Source organism: Hypomesus nipponensis, chromosome 9 (assembly GCF_054491055.1).
Source record: "Hypomesus nipponensis isolate SF chromosome 9, ASM5449105v1, whole genome shotgun sequence".
NCBI lineage: Eukaryota > Metazoa > Chordata > Actinopteri > Osmeriformes > Osmeridae > Hypomesus > Hypomesus nipponensis.
The window spans coordinates 21,763,144-21,769,243 of NC_140369.1; positions in this window are offsets into that span (position 1 = coordinate 21,763,144).

Sequence of the window (6,100 nt, forward strand, 5' to 3'; positions counted from 1 at the left end):
GCGCAATATTTTGAGAAATTACGATTTATTGGCGGTGCAGATCCCTACGAGTTAGCTAACTCTTGGATCCGTGATGACCCGGTGATTCTTCCTTCAGTTGCATATCCCGATATAGTCAACTACCTGGTTTTCTCGCCGAGCCCATACACAGCGGAAGAACTTAAATCCTACAAAGGTTTGGAGGCCTATAACCAGATGGTGTGTGGATGGGTGAGGGAGACGCAGTACCAAGTTATCAATGACCGTTGTGTTGTGAAAGCCAAAGTAAGTAATGCAATAACGTCTTTAAACAACCTAACTTTAACTGTATGATATTGCGATACTCAAGGTGTAACCAAGTGACTCTCACTCGTGTTAATTCCCTGGTAGAAATTGGTTGAGCATTGCCAACCACAAGCGCCTCCTTTACTTTGATAATCTCTGACATTCCTCTTCCTGGTTTTTAATAACTTTTGGAAGTCGATAATATTGCAAACGTTTTTCTCGCTCTGTCCTATTGGTACAACCTGAAACACGGCAATAATTAACCATTTTCCTTGACAACGTTATGTATATACTTCAGTGCCTGTGCTTTGTTGTGATGCGGAGTGCCTCCAATATGGCGACTTCCAGTCTGATGACGCGCCGTGAAAACCCTCTATACTTGACACAAAACATCTTTAGCTAGCAGTGACAGCAACTTTGCCGATAGAAAATGTCTGACCACAGCAGAAAGCGCAGAAAATATGACTAGGTATATATAAAGTTTGGATTTTCTTGGATAGGGCTATCCGATGTTCAAAAGCCACAATGTGTCGTCGGCAAAGAGGCTAACCCTAACTGAGACATCATATCTCGTTGCATTACGTAGGCCTATTGCAAAGGCGGGTAAGCCCCACAGCATCGGCAAAACGGGCAGCGCTAGGGAGGGGCTAGCAGGTGCTTCAGCACCCCCAAGAAAGACCAAAGCACCCACGATAGCACCCCCCAAAATATTGCTCGTTTATTAATAGTTTTCAGGCCATCGGGAGAATCCACAGTGGGCCGCTCTGCCCGCTTATAAAATCGCCTGCTTTCTCGATGTTTTTGAATGAAAGGATATGTGTTAAATGTGTTAAGTTACTGTGTGACTGATAAGTAAGCTAATGGGTTACACTAGATTTAATCTAAATAAGCACATTATCACACTGTGCATTAAAAAGTGCTGTTTCAGTTGTCGCGCATGCTTTCTTTCTCAAACACAAGTGCCTGTAGTCTACCAAGTGTTTGCTATGGAGACGATAAACCATCATTTATTGTTGTGGAGGGAGTAAGCTAGATTAAGCTGATAAGAGAAGAATAAAATAGAAGGGAAAAAGATGCCAGGAGGAACTGAAAAAGCCAGGTAAAAAAAGAAAGATCTGTCACTTCATAAATCTAGGTTCCTGCAAGGGTGAAAAAAATATGTTTTCTCAAAAGCCCTGAATCTTTCAGCTAAACATTTGGGTTGTAATTTCCGGAAAATATAAGAATATGAGTCCAACTTAATGTTCATATTAGGCTACATAAAGCTAAAAAAAACTATTTTGCACTGAAATTAATGTGAAATTCGGATTTTACCTCACATCAAAAACCTTGACTAGGTCTTAGGTTTGGGTGTGCCCTTCTCATCGCCTCTGCTCCTGCACTCTGAAGTCTGCTGGTTGTCCCGGGGCAAGGTCCTCACCCGCCTGTGTGACTTGTGTCAGGAAGTCCTCCTGTTTCTCGCCTAAATCAACTCTCTGTTGGTGAAACACATGGAGGACATGAACTGGGTGGCAAGGTTAGCCTATTTGTCTGATATGATTGAAAAGATAAATGTGCTCAACACTTTTCTGCAGGGAAAGGAGTGCCATGTATTTTTGGTACATGATAAAGTCGAGTGTTTTAGTTTTTTGGGGGGCAACATCGTTACTTTCTTGAGCAATTAAATACATCTCTTGTTCTGGCTGTTTTGTGATATGCATGCCTAAGAAGAGCATACTATTTCTATACTAAAATAATATCTGCATTATAATTATTATGACTATGATGATTTTTCATTAGGCTATTTTTGGAACCCCCTCAGCACTTGGTGCCCTACACGCGATGCGCGTGGCGGGAGTGGTGCCTATGTTGATCCCGTTTGCTCGACAACAGAAGTGGAAACAACTAACGTTATCATTTCAAATGATGTCTAGTCAATCTGTTGAAAACAGTGTTGTGCAGACACAATAGATTTATTTGTATGTTTTTATTTCAAGTCGCCACCTTCGATGTTTCAATGAGTAATGTTGGCCATGTTGCGTTTTGCTCTGCAGCTTCACTCGTTGTAAACCAACCAATCAGCGTGCAGCTCATCTATATATTCATGAGCATACCATAGAAAGAAGAAACCCTCTCGTTTTATTCCAGGCCTATTTCACAGGGTGCATAGAACAGCACCCGGGACATTTTCAGCCCAACCAATGTTACATACCCTATTCGGAGACCTTAAGGAACAGTGTGAAATACCCCCAAAACATTTATTCTATGACCCCTTTAAATGGGGGAGGCCCCAGTGACTTGATGTTCTCTCAAAGGAGGCTCACTGTCTTACACTTTGAAAACCCCTAGATCAATAAGACAGAAGTGATCAGACCCCCTTAGGATTTTTTACACGTGACAACTTTGTCTTTATTGCTTGAGCACATGACATTTGTTAAGAAATATACTGAATGACTGAAGGAATAAAATTGAGTGAGTGAATGGACTAAAACAGATATCAATTGTTATTGTAATGTAAGATTTTCATAAAGTAAGATAGTCAACTGTATTTACTGATTAGGATTATGCATGGACTAAAACAGATATCAATTGTTATTGTAATGTAAGATATTCAAAAGGTAAGATAAAGTCAAACTGTATCTACTGATTAGGATTAAGCCAGAGACTAATCAATCAGTTTCTCCAACAGTGCCAACGTAAGAACCGGTCTGTATTTTAACCAGACATGACTCAATACAACACTAACTTCCCAACTACAATAATGCATAAGTAAAATTAATGTGTCCACTTTAGAGTCTTCCAGTGTCCTGAAAGAGACTAGCTGGTCGCTGAGTTCATTTCAAGTGGTGGAGGATGCTGCTGGAGGAGTCACCTTCCCTTCAAAATGTACCCTGCAGTCATCAGCAGTGATAATAAAGGGGAGGAGGAAGTGTGAGGAGGGAGAAGTTGGAGAAGAGATGCAGGAGTTGATTTTGGAGTGGAGGAACAGAGTTCTCAGATGTTGCAGCTGTGTGAGCAGTCAGCAGGGAATGATAGGAGGCCAGGCTGTTGAGGGATCTTCTCTCCATTCACCACCTGTCAGAGTTCTGTCTGAAGGGAGGGTGACAGAGCACACTTTCCTGATCAGCTTGTTACAGAGCTGTGTATAATTGGTGTCCAACTGTTTTGATACACTGCTGTAACACATCTTCCCCGGATGAAAAAAAGTACTATCTATCAAAGATTGAGAAAGCCTGGGAGTGATTGAAACAGAGAAGTGGCGACAAGAGAAGGGAGGTGTTAGTGAAACATAAGGTGTTGAGCACCTCCCGGTGGAGACATTTCTAGTTGGTTTCCAGCCTTGTGGGAGCAGGGGATGGAGAGAGAGCTCCAGGTAAATGTCAATAAGTCCGGATTTTTTTACCCTACCCAGAGCTTTTGCACTAATGTGAATCAGAGGTGCCATCACCACTGTAAAAGTAGGATTGCCTAACTTTATTGTCAGACACAATATGATGGATGCATAAAATAATCATGAAGCTATATATTTTTCTACTGTATTTATTGTATATTGTGTGTATTAAGGATCATATTCATACAAATGTAAAAGAGGTGCTGTTAGCTCTACTGGGGCAAAGCCCATATTAAAAAAAAGATATATACTTCCAATCTTGCAAGAAGACATAAAGCTCCTACTCAATATATGTAGTGTTACGGTCGTCGTTTTCTGGGGGGTATGCTAGTCGATTGAATCTGAGGATAAAGCTAACCGCGGTGGGCCCAGACTGGTGAAGAGTGAAAGGAGAACTTGGAACACTCACCCCAGCCAGGTAGACTCCCACCCCGGTCTCCAGGACAGCCCAAGCCGCCGTTCAGGTCGATGGACAGCTCGCTCACGGTTGGTAGAGTTGATCAGTTTATATAGATGGTCGTTACATTAAGCACTGCGTGTGCAACAGAAAGACAGATCGGCAGGAGTGGGAAAACAGAAACCCAGGGGGACAACCGGACGGCATCGACGGTGACGTTCTCTCACCGCAACACTGAGGTTCCCCCCCATCTTTCCGCCATCCGGGAGTTCAAAAATAATCAATTCCTCCCCTTAATTACCTGGGCCCCAATCAGGACACCGTTCCACTCCCCTTTCCAATCAACACTATGTGCAAGGCCGCCGTGCCACTTAAGTGTTATATTTAAAAGTTACTCCTGAGAAAGGAATCTGAACCTCCCTCTCATCCTGCCACTTTTATTTGAACCTTTCATTAGTTTCCAAGTGTTTTCTTAAGGCCAATTTAGGGTTCTCCGTTTCAAAAAATGGACATATGCGTTTACGTGGAACTCTCCGAGCTCTCCGAGAACCCTTGGAGAGCTTGACGTGCACCTCCTGAATTTTTTTACTATCCCACGTAATTTTGGATAGTATGATACCCCCTTGGCTGTGATTGGTCAATTGCCCCTTTAATCAACATTTTGGTCACAATTTGCTTCCATAGTTAAAGGGGCACTTGATTGCAAAACCGATTTTACCTTGTCATAGTTGAATAACGACAGTTCGGTGGGTAAAATTAACATACAGTGAATATCAAAGTCCATTGACACCTCTTTCCTATTCAAATCTCAAAAAGAAAAATTTGGCTGTAAAACGCTAGCTTTTCAACAAAGCCACCGGTCCTATGTAGGACCGGGGACCGCCCATTTTGGCTCTGGTCTGTATCTTTGTCACGCCCCAGAATTTACATCCAGACCAGCCCGAGGTAGCGTATATCTCCGATACTAGTTTAGCTGGGCGCTGCTCTGTGTAGGCTGCTTATAAGGAATTACAAAGAAGAACGTTTTGAATTATAACAAGGATATTGAAAATGGACCACGGCCGTAAATGCTGTGTTCCAGGCTGTACAGGGAAGGCTTACACTCACAGTCTTCCAAAGGAGCCAAACATTCAACAGGCATGGCTGCTGTTGTCTATGAGAAGATCCCGGCGAAGTTCGACACTCAATCATTAATTTGCTCTGAACATTTCACCCAAGACAGTTTTGACAACCTTGGACAATTTCAAGCAGGATTTGCTAGGGAGCTGAACCTGGAAAGAGGTGCTGTTCCGACCGTATGCTCATTGCAACCGCAAGCTATAAGGACAGTATGATGTTGTGCTAACAGTTATTAGCAATGCTAACGTTTCCTGTATATAGCATACCAGGTAGAATGCTAAATACGTTTCTACACACATCAAATGACTTTAGCTAGAATAGCTGTAGTCGACATTAGAAGGGAAGCTTCCGAAAAATTGCCAGGAAACGAACAGCAGTCTGGCTTATTGCTAACGCCTGTCTAGATAATCTATTTTAAAGAACTGGAGAAAGGCAGGTGCTAGATACAGGATACGTTAGCATTGATAGTAACTGTTACTAGTAGTAACACCTAGACTGTAGGCATGTAAACAAGTTTAGCTTGCTAACGCAAGAGCATAGGTAGAATGTGTGATAATTTAGCCTAGTTCATTGGCAATGGGGCTAACGTTGATTCATGTTCCTGACTGTGTTTCACTCATAAATAAATCTGTGTAATGTAAATCTACAACTCACGATGCATGTTTGTCCAGATCTTGTCATGTTATTTTTCAGCAAGTTATTTAGAGCTAGCTAGCTAACTGAAGCCGAGTAGAATCACAATATGGTTTGGTTGCTAAGCTGTAGCCTAACATTCTACCCACCCAAGTCAATCCAGTTTGCTTCAACAACAGAAGTGGATGAAAAAAAAAAAAGTAATGTTATCATTTCAAATGATATATTGTCAAACTGTTGAAAACAGTGTTGTGTAGACACAATAGATTTATTTGCGCGTTTTTATTTCAAGTCTCCAACTTCAATGGTTCAGCGAG